The 9925-nt window shown below is 43.5% G+C and overlaps 1 protein-coding gene across 4 annotated transcripts in view; it reads left to right on the top strand.

The window, feature by feature from the left end:
- The first annotated feature begins 38 nt into the window (after positions 1–38).
- The window catches only part of ahctf1 (AT hook containing transcription factor 1), a 113961-nt gene continuing 104074 nt past the window's right edge, over positions 39–9925 (top strand). For all 4 annotated transcript variants that reach the window (XM_055639293.1, XM_055639295.1, XM_055639292.1 and 1 more), the window contains exon 1: positions 39–274. The gene's annotated coding sequence lies outside the window, so the exon portion shown is untranslated. The remainder of the gene's footprint in view (positions 275–9925) is intronic.

Here is a 9925-nt window from a genome sequence, read left to right as displayed (position 1 = left end):
AGAGCAGTGCGCAGCTCCGGCTGGGAAATGGCGCTGATGTTAAAGTAAAAGGAGCGGGAGTGTGAGCGAGGAGCAAAAGGCACAAAAGGAAGGGGAAGCAAAGCACCGCACCCTCCGCGAGCGTCAGTCCAAACGACAGTCAGTCCGCGCTGCTGAAAGGGGCGAGCCGATACACGGGGCCGGTGCCCTGGATTAATGACACGACCAGCAGCTTCACCCAGCCGGCGGTGGTGGTGGTGGCGGCGGTGCTGCTGTTGCATCCGATCACAAGCAGGTAGAAGTCTCCGGCCGGCCGGCATCTGATGTGCTCAGACCCTGACCCGGGAGAGGTTGGAGAGGATTATCTTGCGGAGATAGAGAAAGAGAAGGAGGCCGACATTGCAGCTGCCCTTGCCGCCGCGGGTTTACTCTTAGATGGCGAAGTTGGGCGGCATGCGTGGGGTGGGGGCTGGTGACTCAGTGCGTGTAGGCCTCGGCGCGCGTGGTCTATATTGCTCACATCAATGTCCAGCCCTCGAATACCCGCTGCAGCAACGTGGTTTTCTTCTCGGGAGGAATTGTTGGTCGGATGAGGAAGGGAACAAGGGATGTCTTTAGTGGTGTTGCTTTTCTGGCATGCCCTGGCCAAATTCACGGTGCGGTAAATGTGTTGTCGGGTAATCCGGTTGCATTAAGTCTCCGAAATCTTAAATGATGGCAAAGTCCGGAGTTAAACCAACGCAGCCTCCTTCGTCACATTTGGAAATGTAATGCTGTGATTTATAGATTCCTGGAGGGAATGTGTAGATTGCACTTGTGAACAAGAAACCAGATCTTCTTTAAATCAGCGGTTCGTGGATCCAGTGTGTCGATTGTGCGTGTTGGGACAAGGACGTCTAAATTGAGCTTAGCATTGTGAGGAGTAAGGAGTCACTCGCACTTTAGTTTAATATAAATCTCCAACTTGCGGTTAAAAATATGTGCATGCTGGACACCTGAAATAAAACAAATGTTAGTAATATTCACGCGGTCAGGCATCTCGTGGCGATAGAAACAGTAAACATTTCCGGTCAATGATTGCTATATCTGTCTCTCCCCACAGATACTACCTGACCTCATGAATATTTCTAGGATTTTATACCTCCTGAAGTAATAGGTTTCAAAATTCCTTTTATAGTACACAGAAAAGATGTATTTTGGTTTAATTCCAAAAATAGTTCTCTTAGGTATTCTGACATGCAGTCCATTTGAGGCATGTTCTGGTTTGTTTATTTAATACAGATGGTTTACATTGTGTAATGTGTAAATGAGCATGTTGCAGTCCTGTAAATTGATATTGACATTCTGGATGATTTTGAGGCTTATTGAGCATGAGCCATAAAATCCTATATATTGAATTGACGAAAGAATGAGTCATAAGTAAATAAAAGGAAAATTGGAAGTATTGAAAATAGAGGCAAAAGCATGTTGGAATGTTAATCTTGAGATAGCAATGGAATGGAAGAGCATTTCTGATGAACTGAAGTAAGGCCGTGTCAGATGATATAGATGTTAACAAAAAATATCGATGTGTAGCCTGAAACTCCTTTTAGGGTAAAGTATGATCATCGTTGTTCATTTTAAGGCGGCTGGAAAAGAGAATGATATTTAGTCATTTTGGGAGAGGTTTGGTTGGAGGATGATGCTTATATTGGATGGTTAAGAGACACTGGAGGGGACAAGGGGTGGTATGCTCAAGCTGATTGTTGGCACTTGTATAGAGAAACAAGCAATGTTTTTGGTTGACGTTGTCAATGAACCCAATACAGATGGAAATTAAGAGCATTTGCGTAGCATTAGTAAAGAATACAGAAGGTAGTAAGATTGTGAAAAACAGCATATAAAATGGCGATCTCATTCAATGACTTAAAACAGATATTATCATAGCTGGCATTGGTTGGATTGAAAGCATAATGCTGGTAAATTCAGAGCTGGAAGATCATACGAGGCAAAGATAATTTTTCCTTTTACACATTTTTTGGGGCACTGTTCTGATAAAGATGACTTGGCTCAACAGTCAAGGTGCTGCGGTAAAACTGGACTATTACAATGGAACACAGTATGTAACCTGTGGGGCCATTACTCTTGGATTGAGTGGTTACTTTGTATCGGCTGTTATTCTTTGACTTGGCTTAATAGTTTCTTGAAGTAGGTTTATGAAAGTTTCTAAATCTTAAAAACAAAATACTTGTTTCATTAGTAGTCTTGCCCCTACTTGGTAGCTAGATGCACTTGAGGTTTTTATATCTGTGGATAATTTATCTTTTGCTTGTGAAATTGTACTACTGTAGATTCTATTGATTTAAGTGCTGTAGGATTGAATTTCTTTGACAACATAGACAAATTTGGATAAAGCCTTGCAATGAGCAAACCTATTTTCTGAGTACTTTCATCACTAAATTTGTCAAACTTTTCGGATTGACACGTGGTTATTTTTTTGAATAAGAGAACAGGAATGATATTGTAAACAAAAATGTAAATTAACTATTCAAGAAGGAACTGCAGATGCTGGAAAATCGAAGGTAGACAAAAGTGCTAGAGAAACTCAGCGGGTGCAGCAGCATCTACGGAGCGAAGGAAATAGGTTACGTTTCGGGCCGAAACGGTGCCTATTTCCATGCTGATGGATGCTGCTGCACCCAGGATTCTCCAGGAGTTTCTCCAGGATTTTTGTCTACCTGTAAATTAACTATCTAATAGGCCATTCTCACGTTACGAGCTGACGCAAGAGGTAACCCGAGTGAAGGGGTCGTGGTTGAACACGATATAACAAGTGAAAGATCAAGAGTTTAACCGAGTTCCCATGGGTAGACGGCAGTTTCCCTTTAATTGTCATTTCTGCGATGTTCCCAGTTCGTTTCCCGAGTTACTCTTGAGCCAATCCTGATTGAAGTTTTGTTTTAATAAGCAACAGTGTTAAAGAAGTCCTCTCCATGGCTTTGTTTTAAAGATATAATTCGGAGCGGCTGCATCTATTGATGTGACCTACAAAGGGAAAATGCGCACCATCCAGTGCCAGAGCAGTTATACTTATGATTTGTTTGAAACACACAGGTTTGATATGTTTTAATTGAATTTACTGCCATGTCTACACACTGCGGGGAGATGGGAGATTAAATCTTTGTATGTGGACGAATGTCCACATCAGATTGCTGTGAGACGGACTCAAGGTTCGCCTCCTGAGTTGCTTTGGTGCCAAGGTGTGAGTTGAGATGGAGAGAGGTTGAGGGGGTGGGGGGGCGTCATTAATCTGTCCAGGGTGATATGGCTCTTGGGTTAGGCTGGGATCATTCTCTGCGGGTTGATCTTAGTGCGGGAGACAAGTGCAGGAGAGGTGTACTGACTGTGTGGGCAGAACTTTGGAAGTGATTGCCCACCAGTCTCAAAAGCCGCGGTGTCTCCCTGTCCCTGGCGATCAAACAGCACAATACCTCCCTCCCCCTCCAACTCCAGAGGAATCCGCTCCCCGATGGGCCGCTACGGCGACAAGTGGCAGTTCGCCCACAGCCCGAGCTGCGCCCCCTCATCCACCACCCCAAGAACAAGACGTACCTTGCACACCATCAGCTTCTGCCCCTACGGGGTGCGTGTTCCTCTGGAGTTGGAGCGGGGCTGGGCTGGAGTTGCTGCTGGCTGTGGGTCTCTGGGATCTCCGTGCTTGCAGTGGGCCTGGGGGTTGGTGACCCGTTGGTCCTGACGTCTCCGGCCACCCCCCTGGACATGAGCTGAGACTGGGAGCTGTACCGCCCTTGCCCCCTCCCTCTGCAACTGCAAACAACCACATTCTCCTGCTCACCTGCAAGGGCGGTACAGTTCCCAGTCTCAGCTCCTGTACAGTGCTTGCAGTGGGTCTGGGGGTCGATGTCCCATTGGTCCTGACGTCTCCGATGACTGGCACGGACCTGCTGACATCACCGACGTGAAGACAGTGCAAAGCCCCCGTGCCGGTGCAATGGTCAGGGAACTGGAGAGGGGAGGGAAGGGGGTCGCCGACCCCCAGGCACAACTTGGCCGGGAAGCAGAGGGGTGTAGGTGGGGGTGGTGACAGATGGGGCCAACAATTAGTGGAGAAAGACAGAAACACCGATGTGCAAAGGAGACCTACAATGGTCTCTCTCGTGGCAGGTGACTGTCGCTAGGAAACTGAAGGGAGTGACATTCTGCTGCTGCCTGCCCGCTGAGTTAAAGAGTTCCCACGGTAGACACACGATACACTAAGGTAGACGCAAGGGCCACTACGTTCTTAAATAGAGTTAAAATGTTTCAATTATTAACCACAAGAGTAAAATTGACTCGCGGAAAATTTCAAACGTGTTTGATTTTTTGCAAGAGTAGACAAGTTACACGAGAACCTGCCGTTAGCGCCACGATGCACTACGTTGCATCCACGAATGCCATACGTTAATCGTACGTTATTACCACGAGGTTTAACTCTGGTTACCTCTTGTGTCAGTTCGTAACGTGAGAATGGCCTATGATAATTTATTAAGATCAGTTGCTATAGGTTCAAGGCAATTTGTCATCTGCTTTCTCTTATTTTAGTTCTTAACATTGATTTAATTTACCTCAATTTATGACTTGCCTAGTCATTGTGCTGACTGAATTGTGATTTGATAGTTAGTCATCATTTTCTTGCTCATTGTTAGTAGGTACTACTGCCGACCTGTACACAAATTTACATTTGATTTGATGCGTTATTTCTGTTTGAACTTTATGCAAATCTTCCCTTTTACCACATGGCTATCACTTATTGTGTTATGGATTGATTCCATGAGTTTGCAAGTGCAGCCCAATAACTATTGCAGTTGAAAGTGATCTTTCAACATTCCATTTGACTCTTAACAAAATAGTATTGGATTAAGTTAATATCAGTTTATTTTTTGTTCGCCAAGTTGTAATCATTCCTAGTGTAACATACCTGCTAACCATTGTTAGTTATGACTTAGTCTTTCAAAGTTATTCTGTAACTAAATGTATTTAGTTACAGGGGGGAGGTGGAGAGAGGTGGGTGTGGGATAAAGCTAGGCTTGTGGTAGGTAGATTCTGGTGAGGTTTTTTTTATTGGCAGGTGAATGGACAAAGGCCACAGGTGGGAAGAAGACGAATAACTGAAATGAGGAGAGAAGAGGAACAAAATGTGAAGTTAGAGCAAAGGATAGAGGTGGAAGTGGACAGGGGTGCGCATCCAGGTGGGGGAATGGAAAGAAAGGGGGCAACAAAGACGTAAACTGGAGGAACAGTGCCTCTGATTCAGTTCGGGGAGCTTAAAAACCAACAGTATGAACATCGTGTTCTCCAATTTTAGATAAACTACCAAAAACATCCCTTCCTTTTTTCCCCTCTTCTTTTCCCTGTACCTCACCTGGATGTGCATTCATTTCTCCCTCTATTCTGTACCTCCTCCCAGTCTCCTACCTATATGTGTAGGATGGAACGGCAGAAGTTGGTTTAAACTAAAGATAGGCACAAAAAGCTGGAGTAACTCAGTGGGTCAGACAGCATCTCTGGAGAAAAGGAATAGGTGACATTTCGGGTCGAGACCCTTCAGCTTTTCAATGTGCCTCAGTACATGTGACACTAAAATAAACTAAACTTCAGCTTTTTTGTGTCTGTCATCCTTCCACCTAAGATAGACACAAAAAGCTGGAGTAACTGCGGGACACACAGCATTTCTGGAGAGAAGGAATGGGTGACGTTTCCCATTCCTTCTCTCCAGAGATGCTGCCTGTTCCACTTTTTGTTTCTCCAGCTTTTTGTGTCGATCTTCAATTTTAAACCAGCTTCAGCAGTTCCTTCCTACATCCTTCCACCTCTATATCCTTTCTACTGGCTTCACAACTTGTGCCTCTTCTCCTATCTCACTTACTACCACATGTAGTCACATTAGGAAAAGGAATTTGTCTACATGTGGTAGCAGGTTTTATGGTTAAACCACTCTGCTGGTAGTTTCTGCATTCTTACCCAGATTTATTGGTTTTTATTTGTTTGTCATTACATAATATACCTGCAAAACTGGGGCTAAAAAAATCAAAATTATCAAACATTTGTATGGTAATAATAAATGACTAAAACTGACATGGTGCACAATAGTTTAAATTTTCACAGCAGCTTTAACGTGTCCCTGAGGTTGTGTTTCAAATAGCAAGTCACAGGATGTACAAAATTTAATTCTCCACATTTGACCAATACTTGAGTTTGGAAATTTGTAGCAACTTTGATTAAGATGTCTGTTAAAATGCAAATATTTCCATTTTATGATTAACCAATTATAATTTCAAAATTTTCACATACTCCGAGTTCATTAAGCAATTAAAAAAAAAAAAAAAAAAAATCCCTCCAATCCTTAGTTCCTTCTATTAATAATTTTAAATTTATGCCGTCTAGTTATTCGCCTCTGAGATATATCATTCCCTTTCCTCTTGTCCTCATATTATTTTAAACACTTTAATCAAGTCTCACTTTGGTCATTTTTGTTCTAAAAGAAAGTACCCCACATTGTAACTAATTCAATCTTGACAACAACATGTAAGTTTGTGCACCCCCTCTAATATTGTGACATCCTCCTTGTAATGCGAGTGTACAGTGCATTCAGAGAGTATTCGGACCCTTCACTTTTTCCACATTTTGTTACGTTATAGCCTTATTTTAAAATTGATTAAATTATTTTTTTTAATCATCAATCTACACACAATACCCCAGAATGAAGAAGCGAAAACAGGCGTTTAGAAATTTTTGCAAAGTAATTAAAAAGAAATAACTGAAATATCACATTTATACAAGTATTCCGACCCTTTGCTATGACACTCAAAATTGAGCTAAGGTTGATCCTGTTTCCATTGATTATCCTTGAGATGTTTCTACAACTTGTAGTAATTTACCACCAGTGGTAAATTAAATTGATTGGACATGATTTGGAAAGGCACACACCTGTATTCTACGGTTGGAGCGATCCCTTGCCTGGGATTGCTCCAACTATGGCCTGCGGACTTTACGTCGGAAGACTCGGGAGAGGCCGTGGATGTCGGGAGCTCCAATGTCACGGAAGGTTTGACCAGCCCCGACTCGGGGATCGATCGTCCGGCACGGAGGAACTGACATCACCCAGGTGCAGGAGCTGACTGCCGCCGGCTACGGGAGTCAAGATCATCCGTCAACTGAGGACTCGAGGCCCCCAACCGCGGGAGAGCAAAGGAAAGGGATTGAACTTTTTTCGCCTTCCATCACTGAGGAATGTGGAGTCACTATGATGGATGTTTACGTTATAATGTGTTTTGCGTGTTCCGCTGCTTTTTATTTGTATGACTGACGAGGCATCTGAAGTTCTGCATATGTTGCAAAATATACTTGGCTAATAAAGCATTATTGTGATTGATTGTGATAAGATCCCACAGCTGACAGTGCATGTCAGAGCAAAAACCAGGCCATGAAGATGAAGAAATTGTCTGTAGACCTCTGACACAGGATTGTGTCGAGACACAGATCTGGCGAAGAGTATAAAACAATTTCTGCAGCATTGCAGGTCCCGAAGAGCACAGTGGCCTGCGTCATTCTTAAATGGAAGAACTTTGGAACCATCAGGATTCTTCGTAGAGCTGGCCGCCCAGCCAAACTGAGCAATCGGGGGAGAAGGGCCTTGGTCAGGGAGGTGATCAAGAACCCGATGGTCACTCTGACAGAGCTCCAGAGTTCCTCTGTGGAGATGGGAGAACCTTCCAGAAAGACAACTATATCTGCAGCACTCCTTTATGGTATAGTGGCCTTTATAGCAGAGTGGCCAGACGGGAGCCACTCCTCGTTAAAAGGCACATGTCAGCCCAATTTGAGTACCGAAAGGACTCTCAGACCATGAGAAACAAGATCCTCGAGTCTGATGAAACCAAGATTGAACTCTTTGGCCTGAATGCCAAGCGTTACATCTGGAGGAAACCAGGCACCGCTCATCGCCTTGCCAATACCATACCTACGGTGAAGCATGGTGGTGGCAGCATCATGCTGTGGGGGTGATTTTAAGCGACTGGAACTGGGAGACTAGTCAGGATCGAGGGAAAGATGAACAGAGCAAAGTACAGAGAGATCCTTGATGAAACCCTGCTCCAGAGAGTTCTGGACCTCAGACTGGGATGGAGGTTCACCTTCCAACAGGACAACGACCCTGAGCACACAGCCAAGACAACGCAGGAGTGGCATTGTGACAAGTCCGAGAATGTCCTTGAATGGTCCAGCCAGAGCCCGGACTTGAACCCAATCGAACATTTCTGGAGGGACCTGAAAATAGCTGCCAACCTGGCAGAGCTTGAGAGGATTTGCGGAGCAGAATGAGAGAAATTACCCAAATACAGGTGCCAAGCTTGTGGCGTCATACCCAAGAAGACTTGAGTCTGTAATTGCTGCCAAAGGTGCCTCAACAAAGTAAAGGGTCTGAATATGTGTGAATGTGATATTTCAGCTATTTCTTTTTAATTACTTTGCAAACATATCTAAACACCTGTTTTCGCTTTTTTATTATGGGGTATTGTGTAGATTGATTTAAAAAAAAAAAAAGAATTGATCCATTTTAGAATAAGGCTATAACATAACAAAATGTGGAAAAAGTGAAGGGGTCTGAATTCTTTCTGAATGCACTGTATGTGGGAACTGCAGTCGTGACCTGGTACTAAGTTTCAGCAGAACCCCCTGTTCCTTTTATTAACTTAGGCAGAGCTTGTATCCTTGTTACTTTGTTTGTCTTGGATACTTTTTTTCTCCGTGTTCTGTTGCCTTGGGGGATAGATCCATGGATGTGGATTTCGTCTGATCTCTCGGTATCCTGCCATGTATCTTTCATTTCCTTGTCTTGTTTGCCCTCCTTAGACCTTTGCTCACACTCTCAAATGCATTGCTGGATAAATTCAATTTGATATGTTTGTGTCTAACCACTACTTTGACGTATTTATATGGGCTATAGCTTTTTAGCTCATTATTGGCTGACAGCAAATGTTTATATTATGGCAAACCACTTAAATGCCACCTGTATGTTTCATTAATATATTATACCACAAATGCCAAATAACTTGGTTCTGAGCCCTTTCTAAACATAATTTCTAAGCTTCCTTTATGAGCTCATATAATTTCTAAGGGCTTCATGAACTCCAAACATTATTCAGTAGTGTGGGCTGCATATTGGTGCAGGGTTCTTCATAAAACTTCCTGCATAGGAAACTATAGTTTTCTCCATGTGCCATGCTAATTGACCACTGTAAATTGCTCCATTGTGTAGCTGAGTTTTGTGATAGTGGTAGATTCTGGGGGAGGCGATGTGAATGAGGAAAAAAATGGGTGTGGTGTATATGATGATCCCCCACCTGTATCCACATATTACTCGCTGGGCTTTGTCCTGCCTTTCCTCTCTTCCAGCTTTCTTGACAGCACGGATGGATAGGGCAGTGAAAAAGGCATTTTGAATGCTTTTCTTTATAGGCCAAAACATGAGTACAAGAGCTCAATGATGCATTTGTATAAAACATTGGTTACACTGTACACAGCTGGAAAGGATGTGGTAACAATAGAAAGAGCACAAAAGAGATTAACAAGGATGTTGCCTGGAATGAAGGGTTGTGATGAATGGGAGAAATTGGATATTCAGGGTTTATTACTGGAATTTAGGAGGCTGGGGGTGACCATATAGTGGTTTATGAAATTATGAGGGATATGCATCGTCAGAATCTTCTTTCCAAGGCAGATGAATCCAGCTCACAGCACATAGAACAGTACAGCACAGGATCGGGCCCTATGGCCCAAAATGTCTATGCCCGGAAATTGATGCCAAGTAAATTAATCCCATCTGCCAGATCCATATCCCTCCATTCCTTGCATATCTATGTGCTTATCTAAAAAACACCTAAATGCCACTGTTGTATCTGCACCACCA

The sequence above is a fragment of the Leucoraja erinacea genome, chromosome 8, assembly GCF_028641065.1.
Source record: "Leucoraja erinacea ecotype New England chromosome 8, Leri_hhj_1, whole genome shotgun sequence".
NCBI classification, from domain to species: Eukaryota; Metazoa; Chordata; class Chondrichthyes; order Rajiformes; family Rajidae; genus Leucoraja; species Leucoraja erinaceus.
The sequence above is the reverse complement of the archived record's forward strand: the minus strand, read 5'-3'. Positions and strand labels throughout refer to the sequence as shown.